This window comes from Equus caballus, chromosome 26, assembly GCF_041296265.1.
Source record: "Equus caballus isolate H_3958 breed thoroughbred chromosome 26, TB-T2T, whole genome shotgun sequence".
In the NCBI taxonomy this organism is placed as follows: Eukaryota; Metazoa; Chordata; class Mammalia; order Perissodactyla; family Equidae; genus Equus; species Equus caballus.
In genome coordinates, this window is record NC_091709.1 from 21,622,766 (window position 1) to 21,639,198 (window position 16,433).

Below are 16,433 nucleotides of genomic sequence, written 5' to 3' on the forward strand. Positions count from 1 at the left end.
TTAGAAAAAGAGAGAAAGACGCAGCAGAGGCTCTTTATGAGAGAGTGACAGAAGCCAATTTATTTCTGTAAGAAAATCTTTCTTGTAGCTGCGTGAAGGATGATCTGGATCCGGAGAGAAACCAGAGGCAGGAAGTCCAGAGGGAGAGCTGCAGAAAGCAACACAAGATCTACCCAACAAGAAATCTTCAAGTGCCAACCTAACACATAAAAATGAGTAAAGCTGTTGTGTTTATTTAAAGTTCAGGTTGACATTATGGCTTTGGTGAAATCGACATTAAATATTTTTCTGTTTTATTGATTGCTAAAATTAAAAGCAGCAAATTTCTTCGTTGCATGTTTAGTGCCCACTTGTCATTGCTGAATTATTGCAGGTTGGTATTAGAAACATTTGCGTAAAGCAGCCATTTGCAGTGAGAATGTGGGACAGAGGTACCAACTGACTCAAGACTGTCTATTTCAAGTGTTTTGAAAACTTCGCTGTGCAGTGACGTAGCTTCCACTTTGTGCAAACACATTATCACACCCCAGTGTAGACTTAGGCAGATGTGACTGGGTGCTCCCTTAGAAGATGGACATCGAGATGGTGCAGAATTTGTGGGAAGCAGTTTGCTGACCTCAATCTGAGATATCGTGGTCTAAGGTAAATCCCAATCTGTGCTTATTTATGAGAAAAATATATATACTTCCAAACCATAGTTCCCTTTTACTCTAAGATTAAAGTCATGACTAAGACAACAGGAAAACAGAGTGATGGAGATTTATTTCTTTAGGAAAAGAGAACACAGTTAATTAACCTAGACTTAACTAGAGTAAGAGATAATAGCTGGTGAGCAGACAATATGCAATTGAGATAACAGAGAGAAAACTGACATGCTGGTCTGTTGCTAGGACGACAAGCTTTGTGGAGTCGAGGCAGAGAAGGAGCTGTAATGAGGTTAACGGAGAGGTTGAAAAAGTAGACACACACGTATATTTTGTTCACTCTCTTTGTTTGTTTGGAGCCAAACAGGTTGTTGGGGAAAAACACTACAGAAAAAGAAAAACAAAAAACAAATTCACCAGAAAATAAGTCAACCCCTGGGAATTATCTCACAATTTACACGGAATAATGCAGACATATAGAGACACGTTCCCTTTAGAATACATCCCAATGAAAACTTAATACGCCAAGTCTTTGGGAAAACTATATGTTTATGCTGCCGCAAACGTGACGGCAGCCATGCCACCAGTAATCACCTATGTTTACCAACTCAGTCCTAATGACCTTTGAGAAATAGCTCATTAACGATCAGCACTCTTTTTGAAACCACCTCTGATCCAAATGATTTTACTGACTGGGAAAATGGTAAGGAGCAGAGAACGAACTGGGGCCCCTCGTATCACATGGTTGTTTTCTAAATCACTTATTGTAAATACAAGATTATTACTTTGCAGTTGTACATTTTTCCCCGTGATTAAGTCACTCGGTCAGGGGCTGAGGTATACGACATTTATTCTTCTGTAAATTTGCTGTTTTTGAGATCTCATGTCTTGGATTTTTAAAAATCAATGTGAAAAATAGCAACTCTCACGTCTGAGGTGATTATTTTCCCTGTACATCTTTTCATTTACTTGTGATTTTTTGGTAGCAGTATCTTTTTCTTTTTGTGTGAGCCATTCCAAACCAGGTATCTGAAAAATAATTATGGAAACTTTCTTACTCTAAAGATTTTTTTTTAACTTTAACTCTTTAATTCATCTGAACTTTCAGCTGTGTGAGGTGCAGATCCACATCCTGTTTTAACATCTCTCTCTTCCACCTAGGAACTTTTTGACCTCCAATCCTCCATTTTTCCGCAAGGGCTCACGGCTGCTTCCAGCTCATTTCAGCCAATGAGATATCAACTCTGAACTTTAGCTTTCAACAGGGGATGCTGGAAAACCAAACTCCTTTCAGATCCAAAGGACTGGGTATATTCAAAAAAGAATTTATTTAAATTATAAACAATGATTAAATGTCTCTATATTTTTGGACTGGAGCTCCTACCTAGAATTCCTAGTTCTCAGCTAACTTGTAAAGAAATTATTTATTTTTTTTATTATATGACTCTTTCTAAAACATATTTTTAAAACTCCAACCTGTAACATGTTAACATTTGGAGCCTGCTCACAGCCTTAACTCTGATTTAGACAATGTCAAACATCAGGCATTTTAAATGTTAAAAGCATTAGAGGTGACCCACCCAAATAGAAAATGGAACAATCTAATTTGTTTATTTCAATGCATTCTTGAAATTTACCACTTTGATCAAGATCTGCAGATAGACTGTTGGCTAAAAGTACTGGCTTATTTCTACTGTCCTCACTCCATGTGTTTGTATGTATGTGTGTGAGAGAGAGAGACAGAGAGAGAGAGAGAGAGAGAGATGAGGTAGCTGTCCAACTTTATGCATTGCACCAGGTATTTGATTAAACCTCAGAGCCCATTTACATACATATTATTAAAGCACAATGCAATGGACTCAAACTATCATCAGATCTTTAAATTGAACTCTTTTCCTAAAACTCTGGAATCCCAAACAGCAGGGTAGAGTTCCAGAATATCTCAGCACCTTTCCTGTATTTAAGCAACACATGACTAGGAAGTGAAGTGACTACAGAACAAATGAATTCGAGCACTGTCTATCCTCAAAGGTAAATTCCTAGGTATTCATATGTAGCATGCCCAAGAAATATGAATAACGGTGACTAAAAAAGAAATTGATTTCAGAATCTGTTTTCCTTGACCTAAATTAAGATTTCAGGTAAAGAATCATTTTATTTGAAAGTGCAAGTAGAAATCAAACGTAAAAAATTACAAAAATAAGAAAAACAGGGGGCCAGCCCCTTGGCATAAGGATTAAGTTTGCATGTTCCACTTCAGCAGCCCAGAGTTCGCTGGTTCCCAGGTGCAGATCTACGCGCACCACTTGTCAAACCATGCTGTGGTTGGCATCCAACATATAAAATAGAGGAAGATGGGCACAGATGTTAGCTCAGGGCCAATCTTCCTCAGCAAAAAGAGGAGGATTGGAGGCAGATGTTAGCTCAGTGCCTCGGGATATTCACAAAGTAGTGGAACCATCACCACCATCCAATTTTAGAATACTTTTTAGTTCTTTTTGCTCTTACTTTAAGAACTCTGTATTTCTGAATAAGCATAAGAGGCATTTTATTCATTTGGCAATGGATGTGTCAAATCTAAAACGAAGAAAAAAATAAGTCAAACTTCAGCCAGTTGGCATGAAGGGGATAAGAAGAAGTAATTATTTTATTTGTTGTCTTTAGAAATGTAAAGGTTTCTGGAAAGAATCTTCAAATCTTAATTTTCAGTAATGGAAATTCAAGAAAGGAAAATACACCAAACATCAAATTTTATCATTCAAATTTTTTGAAGCCGTAATGGGCTGTTTGTAAGGCGAATTTCTACCTAAGATCACAAAGGCGTTGGGTAGAGATCCCTTTGAAAGACCAGACTGTTCTAAGGAGGAAACAAACTTACTTAGATTGCATCCTAGCCTTTGGCTCTGGCAATGCGTCAGATATATTATGAGATTGCACAGCAATAGAATGTTTTTATAGTGCCTATTCATACAGAAAATGTTCTTTGTAGTCCTATGCAAACTGTTAAAGACAGGATAGATGCTGTATTACAGCATCTAACTAGAAAAAAAGGCTTGCGTTCATTTTATATTCACAAGGCTTATATAATTCTTAGTCATTTGTGTGATTTATTTTAACTTTGCACTGCGTGAGTTGGAACAAAGCTCAGCAGTCAAGTTACTCGGGGGAATTAGTCCTGACTCTTTGTCACGGTCATTGCTGCACTGGATTAAGTTCTCTTTCATAGTTTTCTCCCAAACATGACTTCAGGTGTTTACCAAATCAACAATAAAAATGGTTTTTAACCATTTAGTCACTTGGATTTATTCCAGAATTTTTCTGATTTTCAGGTGTTACCCACCCCCCCAAAGGACCACTTTTTAAAACTTTTTAAAAGTAGTTGAAACTTTTTTAAAATAGAAATTCCTGGGTCAGTCCTGCCTACTGAAACAGAATCTCTGGGCTTAACGGGCTGAGAATCCAGACTTTTAATAAACATCCCAGGCGTTTCCTTATGAAGTTGTCTCACCCCTTTCTGAGAGAGAGAATTTGGGAGGCACTGGAAAACTATAGTACAGCAGGATTTGGGAAGCAACTTGTTCAGAATTCTGGGCTGTGATGTTTTAAGACAGAAAATCATTAGTATGAAAGTGCCATGAAGCCAGCCACTTTCTCTGCCTTGTTCTCCACTCTTCCTAACACTTACTACCACACAGCACGCACACAAATGTTTGTAAGATGAAAGAATTTTCTTTATGAGCAGATCTCAGATTGAACTTGAAGTCACTTCCGCAAAAAGTAGGCATGTGGACAAAGGAATCCAGATTGAAATGAGTATTTCATATGACTATTTCTACAAAGACCTCTGGTTATTTGAGAGTCAAGAAAATTCTAGACATTTTGGTGGAAAGTACATTCTGATTAGATTTACCTTTCTGGATGTCCACTAAATCAAAAGAAAATGGACAAAGAGACTAAAGAATACATTAGAAGCCTTTCCTACACCCTGAAATATTTATTGAAAAAATCAGTTTTTCTAGAATGTTTACTAGAATGATAGAAGGCTGGCCTTCTATCCAGCGCTTTGCCCTGTTTACCGTATTTGAGAGGATGATGTGCCACACCTTACTCACCCAGTAACTGTACCTGTTGACTCACTTCATTCCCTGGAGACACAGCCTCCACTCTGCCTGGAGAAGGAAGAGAAAACAGAAGGACGAGCACAGCTGGTTCCTCAGGCAGCGTGACTGGAATTCTTTCTCAGCTTTTGTGTTCTCGTAGAAATGTTATCTTAATCTCAACTGACAAGAATGTTCTTCAAACAAAACTCCGAAGTAGAAGGCTAGAGGAATGCTTCAGGGAGATCCAAGAACAAAATAGGATCCGCACAGCAATTACATTTAGAAACTGAAACTCGTTACCCACAATTTAGACGGTAGATGGAAAGACAAGTTGTTCCTTTCCATTTGGGAGTGAAGATTATAATAGATCATAATAGTGGCTTTTCACATTAAATAATGTTTTTCCATTTCTGTGAAAATGGCTTGATGTCAAAAAGAAAAGAAAAAATCAACTTAGTCACACTAGTGGGAGAAAATAAATCTCTGTAGCGGCAATAATTCACTTATTCTTCCATCCAGCAGGTAATAACACCTACTGTGTGCCTGATTTGGGTCTAAGCAGAGAAAGAGAGAATTTTCATAATGGCTCTAAAGCAGAGGATCTCGGGGCACTCTGAGGCATACCTCCAAAGACCAGGGATGAGGGAAGTACTCTCAGAGAGATGAATTCTTGTCCGTAGGCAATACAGAGAGTTTAGAAATTGAAATTGGAAACATTTTAAAGCAGTATATAAGATTGTTTTTCTATGTAAATTTAGCTGAGATTATCACTGAAAGCTCTGTGTGTCTTAAGCATGAATAACTCATAGAAGGAGAAAAAGCAGCTCTGTGCTATCTGTGGGAGGGAGGGATGGGATTTAAATGTTGCTGATAATCTATTCTGCATTAAAAATAACTATTGAGGCCAGCCCAGTGGCATAGAGGTTATGTTCTCACACTCCACTTTAGCAACCTGGGGTTCACAGGTTTGGATCCCAGGTGCAGACCTGCACACTGTTCATCAAACCATGCTGTGGCGGCGTCCCACATACAAAATAGAGGAGGATTGGCTCAGGAGTTGGCTCAGGATTTAGCTCAGGGCCACTCTTCCTCAAGTGGAAAAAAAGAAGAGGAAGATTGGCTACAGATGTTCGCTCAGGGCCAATCTCCCTTACCAAAAAAATAAATAAATAGGGGCCAGCCTGGTGGCACAGTGGTTAAGTTCACACCCTCTGCTTTGGCAGCCTGGAGTTCACCATTTAGGATCCCGGGCACAGACCTACACATTGCTCATCAAGCCCTGCTATGGCAGGCATCCCACATATAAAGTAGAGGAAGATGGGCACAGATGTTAGCTCAGGGCAAATCTTCCTCAGCAAAAAAAAAAAAAATGGGAAGGATCGGCAGCTGATATTAGCTCAGAGCTAATCTTCCTAAAATAAATAAATGAATAAAAAATAAATAACTATTGATCTTCACATGGTTCAGACGTGATGCTGATAAAGAAATTAGGAGAGAAGGAGAATTCCCCCAGGAGTACCTGGGGGGAGCAGTCTTGAATCATAAAGCTTTGTTTGTTTTTAATTTTTAATCATCACTTTGGGAAGGAGGATTCATTTTATTCTTTAAGGACACGAGGGGCTTTTTTTTTCCTTCCTTCATTCTTCTTTCTTCTTTCTTCCTCCTTTCCTTCTTTTCCTCTCTCTCTGTCTCTCTCTCTTTTTCTTGTCGTAAACCTCAGACCTCTAAGAAGGACAAACTTGACACACTAGCAGTCGCTCTTTTGTATCCACTCTACAAGTTCCACGACACTGCAGGGGACACAGGAGTCACTCAGGCATTCTCTGATGACAGGGGAGGAATGGAGAGAAGGGCTAACGTGAAGGAAGGTAATTGTGGTTGGCACAGAAGGGAAGCTGAGGAATGAGATCAAAGAGCGGAACCAAAATATATTAAGCATGTTTTCAGCACCGACTGTTGACACTGGCCTTTCTTAAAAGATGCAAGAGTTAAAATAATAAATAACAAATGACTGACAGTAATATTTCTGAGCTCTTTCACGCCCATTCTCTACTACTCTGTCCTTATGATACTACCAGAACTGGGAGACATTTTAGGCCAAACAGGCTGAGAGGAAAACAGTACGCAAGGAGAAGAATTCCAGGTGTGATGGAAAGAGAACATGCCATAGTCTTCAAAGCAATGATCGGGACACACTGCCTTCCCAGTCTGGGGCTTGGGAGGGAGACAGGCGGTAAGGCCGCAGCACATCTGATCATAGAACCCCTGCACTTGAGCAGTGGTTCCTGGCCTGTCAACCAGCGTCCTCACGCTTCAGTGTTTATGGATGGGAGGGGTGCTCGTTGAAAATGCAGAGTACTAAATTCCATTGACATGCTTCTGGAAGCGTGCTTCTCTTCGAGAGATCCCAGCTAAGAAATGAAGTACAAGTTCCTTGCAACAGAATGTAGAGTCTGTTGGGAAACTGAAAGAAGCCAAATTGACCATTTAATCATTAGATTCTCAGGGCAAATCTTGACTGCTCTCAGTGATTAGAGGTAGGTGTTGGCTGAGATCATCTCCCACACTACCTTGCCACTCCACAGCATGTTAATAATGAAAACGAGGTTTACATCAAGTCCTGTCTAACATTTACTAACAAGAAAGCACGAATAGTCATGTAAACTGTGCTTACAAGCTTGGGGTACCAAGGTTGTTAAGACATTCCGAAAGCAGACTGGGTCAAGCAGCAGCATCCTCTCTGAAATGGAGCTGCACAGCCAAACAGAGCTTGTGTGCTCCTCCAAAGACGTTAGCTGCTGCTAGACTTGTCACCCCCTGACGCCACGTTCCTAAGTGGGCGTTGGTGCCTGTTCACTGCCCTTATCCAATCACATAACTCAAGCACAACTCGTTTTACTGTTTTTAAAAATCATTTTCAATGTTTCTTATGCTAATTAAAAATTCTCTCGTGTAATTTCCGTAAGGATAGTTGAAGGTTTTATGTCACCGTCTCTGAAGTCTGATTACCTGATTAGGACACTTCAAATGTTGAATATGCTCTTAGAACAATGAACAGAGTAAGCCTTCAAATGTTAGCTATTACTGTTCTTGTAATTACCATGGTTGTCATTGTCAGCTGTTACAGCATATGACACGTTCAGCTATTTCTCTAGATGTCTAACTTACGAAACTAGTGTTTTTCAAACTAATGTTTTTCAAAATTCAACAATTTCTACATAGCATTTTCTAGTGAAATAGACTAGATGAGAATAGAAAATATTAGAGTGTATCAAGCTTTGGTTCAACCTTAGAAAGGTAGATATACTGAGTTGCAATAGAAAATGTGTTTTCTACTACGAGTCATGGTCCAAAAAGAAAATGTCATGCTAGATTGTATGCCTCAAAATAAGGGAATAAAGGACACTGTCTTATTTATGTTGTTATCCCCAGTATTATAATGTTTAGACGCTCAGTAAATGTTTGAATGCACGAATTCTTTTTTCTTTCTGCTAAGATGAGTTTCATTGTAAAATGGAACCAAAGATATTTAAAGATTTTGCGGAATCTGAAACAGAGCATATGTAAGCATTTGTAACTAGATTTTTAGAACCAGAGAGAAGAGTGCTCTGCTGTTCTGGTTTGAAGAGAATTATGATTATTTCCCTGGAAATCTTTATTGCTCACTGTCTCCTGTATCACAGGGTTCTGCTTCTTTTTTAAAAAAAATTACTTATTTCTATGAAATATATTCCTGTGCCCTTCATCTCAGTTTTCTATTGTTGCTGTAACAAATTGCCACAGATGTGGTGCCTTGAAACAACATCTATTTGTTATCCTCCAGTTGTGTAGAGTGGACGCCTGAAATGAGTCTCACTGGGCTGAAATCAAGATGCGCTCAGGACTGCATTTTTTTAGTGGCTCCAGAGGAGAATCTGTTTCCCAGACATTTCCAGCTTTTAGAGGCATTTCTTGGCTGCTGGCTTTTTTCTCCATCTTCAAACCAATATGGTAGCCATCTGGCCTCTGCTCGGATGGGCACATCTGCTTCTCTGCCTCTGACTCTCGCTTCCCTCTTTAGCCTTGTGACTACATTGGGCCCAGGCAGATAATCCAGGATAACCTCCCCATCTGAAGGTCCTTATCAAGTCATGTCTTAATTCCCTTTTGCCATTTAATATTTACGGATTCCCGGAATAAAATTTGGACATATTTGGAGGTTTATTATTTTACTTACCATACCCATCAATTCCAACATCTAGAGCTGCCCTAGGAAATTTGCAAAGCATTTTCGGATAATTTCTATTCTACTTGATTTATAGACATCACTATCCAGGTAATTGCCTATAAACCTGTTGTCTGATTTCATATGACTTTGGGGACAAGGGCCAAAAAAGTAACACCTTACCACCTGTGATTTTAGCATCCTTGGTTTTAAGAATTTAAATTTATGTAACAATTTTAATTTTTTTAAGGATCTAACTTATAACATCTGTATTGTTTAATTAGTAATCCTAAAAGAAAGAATTACAAAAACAGAAATACAGTATACAAAATTCTAAGCCAGTGAAAGGTGGGTTAATAATTTATAAAGATGCGTAATCTGCATAGTACAAAACTTTGGGGAAAGAATATGGCTGTCCAGAACAAGGTCATCGCCGTGCTTCCTGAACAGTCGAGATGAGTGATTTATAAGAGCTGCTACCTGTCGGCAGAATATTCTAACCCTGTCAACTCAGGTTTGTTTCGGAAACCAATGCCTTCCAATACTTTTATTTTCAGTGGCTAGCATTTTAATTTTCTCCTCCAGCTTCCTATGTTCTATAAGAATTTGGTCTAGCCAATCAGATTTTTGCTCATCATGGGATTTACCAGCAACACACATCCTTGGCCAGGAATTATGGTCCTTTACTTAAATTTTTTATGGCTCCTTTTAAAATAAAATGTGCCCTGCATAGTAAAATTCAAAATCAAACATCTATTAAAGGAGTAAGTGTTTCTTATTACCTTGAAAATGTTAAATTGCTCTTATAAATTAGTTTCCCATCTTCTTTTCCAGTCTCATCTTAATTCTCCCTGGTTTTAATAGCAAGGAGCACTTGCTGGTTTCACTTGGTTTATTGCTTTCCCTAAAAATAATTTTAATAGCTTAAGTAGGCTTGTAAATTGCATTCTTTCTAATAGTTTCATTTATAAGTGGTCACACTTCTCTCTCAAGCACAGTTTAATGTTTCTATTGCCGTTTTGGCTTTTAAATTGTGCATCAATTTCAGTTTGAAACTACTACTGTTCATAATCAATAGCAGTTGAGAAATATATAGCACAATCTACCTTAACCAGTAAATGTTTCTTGTAATGTTTACACTAATGGTTCATTGAAAATTTGGTTGAGTCAAAAGAATTATGTTGTAAAGCAAGCAGAATCCTTCTATTAGCATCTGGAAGAAGTCAACTAAGAACTAACTTTGAAGTCACACTCAGGTTTGAATCTGACTTTACCCCCTGATTAGCTGTGATCTGAAGTGAGTCATTTGTTTGTGTGAACCCTAGTTTTCTCACCTGCGTAATCTGGAGAGCAGCTATTTCACAAGAATGCTATGAGAACCAAACGAAAGAATTCAGGTAAATCTCTCGCATACAGCCCACAAGAAACATCTAATCAACAGTAGCTATTATTACCTTGAATGTTTTACTTTGGCTTTAAAAAAAATTCCAAGTATTCTTAAGAGATTTTTAATTGATATTGGCTATAAACAGTTCTTAACATCCACAAGGAATACACAACATAGCAAATAGGTCAAGATAAGAAAAAATATTAAACTTGAAAAGTTCAATATTTGACAATTAAATCAGTATAATTCTTTAATTATTAAATTGACAAGATTACTTTATTTTATTTTATTTCTTTATTGTTTTACCTTATTTTATTTTTTGAGGAAGATTAGCCCTGAGCTAACTGCTGCCAATCCTCCTCTTTTTGCTGAGAAAGACTGGCCCTGAGCTAACATCTGTGCCCATTTTCCTCTACTTTATATGTGGGGTGCCTATCACAGCGTGACATGCCAAGCGGTGCCATGTCCGCACCTGGGATCCAAACTGGCAAACCCCAGGCCACCAAAGCAGAATGTGCACACTTAACCACTGCGCCACCAGGCTGGCCCCAGCAAGATTATTTTAAACAGAACCTTTTCATGAATAGACAGCCCTTGTAGATAAGTGTGTGTTTGTTGGGGGGATGGATTTTTCTATAAAGGTGCTGAAACAATTATCTGTATATAAAAGAATAAAACTAGTCCCCTACCTCACACCATATTAAAATATCAACTCCAGATAGACAATGAGTTAAAAGTGAATGAAAAACGATGACTAACCCAAAATACAAAGTAAATGTACATGAATATATACACAAATAAAGATAAATGATTGCATAAATAAATAAATTAGGAAGAAGAGATATATCTTCCTTACAGAAGTATTCCATTTAACACATATAGACTCTCCTCCCTCCAGGAGATAGAGCTTAATCACCGCCACTATGCTTCCTTGTGGGTAGGCCAGATGTGGTGACTTGTTTCCAAGGACTAGAGTATTTACAGTGGAGAAGTCTGACGGTTGTGCTTAACCAAGTTATGGTTAATATCCCCATTGATGTTCTGTAGATATCATGTCCCCCTTGATATTCTTGGGTGAGAAGAGCACTTGAGCTATACGGTATTTTTTCAAAAAGCCCTTAACGCCCCTCTAATCACTAGAAAAACATCCAAAAATTTAGATTCAAGGCCCTTCTACATCATACCTGGGAGTATTCCTCAGGGCTGCCACAGTCAAGGAAAACAAGGAAAGACTGAGAAATTGTCACAGACCAATGGAGACTGGAGAGAAATGACAGAGAAACACAATCTTTCCCAGGGCTGCATCCTACAACAGAAAGAGAAAAAACTGGTGAAATCCAAATAAAATCTGGAGTTCAATTAATGGTAATGTGCTAATGGTTTCTTAGCTTTGACAAATGTGTCATTGTAATATAAGACATTAACAAAGGGTGGGAACGAGGGAGGGATATATAGGGATTCTCTGTTCTGTTGCTGAAACTTCTCAGTAAAGCTAAAATTATTCTACAATAAAAAGCGTATTAAAGAAAGACTGCAAGACGTAGAAAACACTATCAAAAATATCTTTATATTCTTAGGCTATCGAAGAATTTCCTTTATTTATTTATTTTTTTACTAAGGTGACATTGGTTTATAACATTATATAAATTTCAAGTATAGGTCATTATATTTTGACTTCTGTAGACACTACATCAGAGGAGAGCAAAAGGGATAGAAAGATTTCTTAACCAAGAAAAAAAAAAGTACAGGAAAATATTGGTAAATTTGACTACATGAAATTCTACAATGTTCATCAAAAGACGCTGCAACATGAGTAAAAATCTAAGTCACAAACTGGGAGAAGATAATTACAATGAATATATTTCAACAGCAGAGATCTCTTGCAAAGCAAATTTAAAAAGACAAAACTCTGCAGAAAAAAATGAGATAAAGACTTAAAAAGACACTTCAGAGAAAAAGAAATCCCAAAGATGAATAAATATGTAAAGTATGTTCAACAGCATTACTATTCATGGAAAATCCACAGTGGGATATCATTTCATGTTTGCCAGACTGGAAATTTTTAAGACCAAGACTGTCAAGTGCCATCAAAGATGTGGAACACCAAAACATTTCTACACAGCAGGTGGGAGTGTAAGGCGATATTGTCACTCTGGAAACCATTTGGCTACATCTAGAATTGAAGACGTGTCTATCCTACGTATGGCAAAGCAATTGCACTCCTACGTTTATACCCTAGAGAAACTTTTCTATATATATGGACCAAGAAATATGCACCAAAATACTCCCAGAAGCTCTGTTTGTAATAGCAAAAAGAAACTACAAGCAACCCAAATATCTACCACAGCACAGTGCCATCCAACAATGAAAATAAAATGATAGTAACAAGCAACAACAAGGATGCATTTTAAGAATATCAGTTGGAGGGAAAAGAGAAAGCTGCAAAAGAATGCATACAGCATGATGTTGTTACATAAAACTTAAGAATACAGGGCCAGTCCCAGTGGCCTAGTGGTTAAGTTTAGTAAGCTCTGCTTTGGCAGCCCAGGTTTGGTACCTGGGTACAGACATACACCACTTGTCTTTCAGTAGCCATGTTGTGGTGGCAGCTCACATGCAAAGAGGAGGATTGGCACAGATGTTAGCTCAGGGTGAATCATCCCTCAGCAAAATAAATAAATAAGTAAATAAATAAATAAATGAATAAATAATTTAAGAATGTAGAACTAGGGCCAGCCCCATGGCATAATGGTTAAGTTTGGCACCCTCTGCTTCATCAGCCCAGGTTTGTGGGTTCAGATCCTGGGTGCAGACCTATGCTACTCATCAGACATGCTGTGGCAGCAACCCACATATAAAGTGGAGGAGGATTGGTACAGATGTTAGCTCAGGGCTAATCTTCCTCAAGCAAGAAAAAAAGAGAGAGAGAGAGAAAGACTGGCAGCAGGTGTTAGCTCAGGGCTAATCTTCCTCAACAAGAAAAAAAGAAGAATGCAGAACTAAACAATTTAGTGTTTAGGATTACAAACATATAGGAAAGCCATAAAGAAAAGCATGAGAATGGTAAACATAACTCTTACAGCTATTACCTCTATGGAGGGTTTGGGGCAGGAGCACACAGAGAACTTCAAAATAATACAGTATTCTCCACTTTCAACTGGATGGTGAGTTCATGGGTGTTTGTATTGTTATAATTTATATATTATATGTGGTATAAATTTTACTTTATATCTACTTAATAAAAATAAATGAAAAAGAAAGAAAAGGAGAGATGGAGAAAGGAAGAGACAAGTGAGAGGAGAAGAGAAAGGGAATGTGGGTTATCACTGCCTCTAGTCCCCATACCCAAGAAGCAGGGCCACCTCAACGTACATAGGGATTCCAAGCTTAGAACTGAGTTGTTAGTTTGGTAGTTTTCATTGCCTCTTTTAACTTTTATCCCATATCAAAGCTCCATCTAAATTAGCTGGGATCAAAGTAGAGGTGTGCTTCGTTTTATTGTACTTCAAAGATATTGCTTTTTCTTTTTTCACCAGACTTTCCATCAGCAAAAGGATTGCAACTCCCGAAGGCTCAGATGATGGTTAGCACTTTTTAGCAATAAAGTATTTTTTCATCAAGGTATGTACTTTTTTTTTTTACACATAATGCTATTGCACACTTAATAGCCTACAATATAGTGTAAACACAACTTTTATGTGCACTGGGAAACCAAAAAATTAGTGTGACTCGCTTTATTCCAATATTTGCTTTATTGCAGTGGTCTGGAACCAGACCCACCGTATCTTCATATGCCTGTACAGAAGTGAAACTCCATTATTTACTCCCTGTAGGTCAGCCTCTTCGGGTACACAGGGTCCCAGGCCTGGCCCCGTGCCTGCTCTGGCAGAATCACAGTCCTGTCTTCTTCCTCCTCTCATTGTCACAACAGAGATTTTGAACGTCTCTGTTCAGTGCTGCAGCAAACCTTCATCCGCAGAGCCAGGGCTGCCTTTTCCTCCCCCCCTAGGGCATCCTTCCTCCTAGTTTTGTCCAAAACCACAAATGCAGTGGTAATGAAAGACTTTCTAATGCAAATCTGGCTGCTCATTGCCAGAAACACCTCTTATCTCCCCCCCACACCCCCCCCCACCCCCCCAGTGCAGGGCAGTTTTCAGGAATCCTGACGAAGTACCTGACAGAAATGCAGACCTCTTTTTTAAGTGAAGGATTCAACAGGAGATTTGAGAGTGTCTTGTTTGCTTACAATGCCAGAAGAAAAATGTTGAGCACGTGTAGAGGTAGGAAGACTAATGGACTAGTCAAGATAGAGAAGATGGTCTGAACCAAGACAGTGGATGTGGCAGAAGTAGAAATAGAAAGGAGGAGGCAGCTATGAGAGAGATTTCCCTGGAGCCTTGTTTATCGTAAATGAAAAGCTGTCTAGAGGGAATGACGTGAAAGTGAGCCGTCACGTCCACGGAACAATAGTGGATGGGCAGATTTAAGGCTTCAAGCCCTAAAACCTACTGTCTACAATGAGGCAAGCGGAAACCTGAGTATGTATGCAAGCAACAGATAACTGAGCAAAGTTATGAGTGGAGCACCAAGCTCTGCTTTTGCCGGCAGGAAGCAACTGGGAGAACATTACTTGTAACCTAGAAGAATCTTAAGAAGTCAATGACTAATCTTGTTCATGACTTGCTATAGTTACTAGTATTACACATGGACTGAACTAATTTTTAGCATTATACGTGGATTTAACTTGTCTTTTTGACAATTCTCAGCTATTCACATTTATCTTGCTTATTCCAAGGCAAAGAACAGTAAACAATATGTTGGAAAACATGGATATGGTTCGCAAGATTCTTTTGGCTAGACAATTTATTATTTTAATATTTACAAGGGCTTTCTGAGAAGATATGAGAAAACTTTTTAAAAAATGCTTTAAGCATAATATATAAATGATGGCAAAAGAGGTGGAGACAGGAAAGAAATCAGCTTAAGTCAACAACTCATACCATAGACAGAGTTTTTAAAACGGAAAAAGAATTCTCTGACAATAAGAATAGTTCAGTCACATTGTCTTCCTCAAGGAGACCAAGGAAGCATTAAATAAATCAGAGAAGAAAGAGATCAGGTAAATTAATTTTTTGACTCTAAGTTCATCATTAAAAAAAAAGCTGCTCAGTTTCAGGTATATATTCTGTTTTCCCATGTGAGAAACATATTTTTATAACATAATTTTGCACATTTCATAGCCAAAGTAAAGCATGCAAAAAATACACTGCAATATCAACGATAACTCGACAAACAAACTACTTGGGAAAAAAGTATCTATTTTACCAAATATCTATTAAGTAGGATTCAAGATAAACATGGAGTTTTTTCCCCCTCTTACTTGTAAATGTTTGTGTTGTATCCGTTTAGGGTTTGTTCGCACCCGAGAGTTGATTTCCACTCTCAGTGACCTTGTGGTCAGCAGAGCCAAACCCTGCCCGCTCTTTTTGGCACCATCCTCGCATCTTCCCATGCTGTATCAGACAATGCTCCCCTGCTGTTCACAGGGTTTCATGGCCAATGTTTTCAGAAGTGAGTGACCAGGTCCTTCTTCCCAGCCTTAGTCTGGAAGCTCTGCTGAAACCTGTCCACTATGGGTGACCCTGCTGGTATTTGAAATACCAGTGGCATAGCTTGCAGCATCCCAGCCACACATAGCTGTCACAGTGTGACAACCGACAGACAGGTGGTGTGGTTCCCTGACCAGAAATGAACCCAAACTGTGGCAATGAGAGTGCCAGATCTTAACCACTAGACCACCAGGGCTGGCCTGTTTAGAGCAGAGGAGCTCAAAATAATGTATTTTCTATACACAAGTTATCTATTTAGGCCTGCATATGTCGTGTCTTTATACTGCAATAGATATGATATCCCAGTACACATCTTTTGTTATTTCTCTCATTACATTGTATGATTACTTTTTTTAGTTTGTTTTATCCCTTAGAATGTTAGTACATTGATGACAGAAACTGCCATTTTTATCTGGATCTCTTTAGTTCTTTGCACAGTGGATGGCACACAGGAGATGCTCAGTAAATGTATAACGAATTGATTTACAC

The 16,433-nt window shown here is 38.5% G+C and overlaps 1 long non-coding RNA gene across 2 annotated transcripts; it reads right to left on the reverse strand.

Annotated features, from left to right (window-relative positions):
- Positions 1 to 743: 743 nt before the first annotated feature.
- LOC102147905 (uncharacterized) lies at positions 744 to 16,000 on the reverse strand. Of its 2 annotated transcripts, XR_011432759.1 has the most exons (5): positions 15,716 to 15,994; positions 11,520 to 11,641; positions 10,283 to 10,318; positions 4,757 to 7,208; positions 744 to 1,028 (listed from the first exon to the last, which is right to left on the reverse strand). It is a non-coding gene; the product is annotated as an uncharacterized lncRNA (long non-coding RNA). The 2 variants fall into 2 exon arrangements; XR_011432758.1 differs by lacking the exon at positions 10,283 to 10,318 and having other exon boundaries at positions 15,716 to 16,000.
- Positions 16,001 to 16,433: the final 433 nt, after the last annotated feature.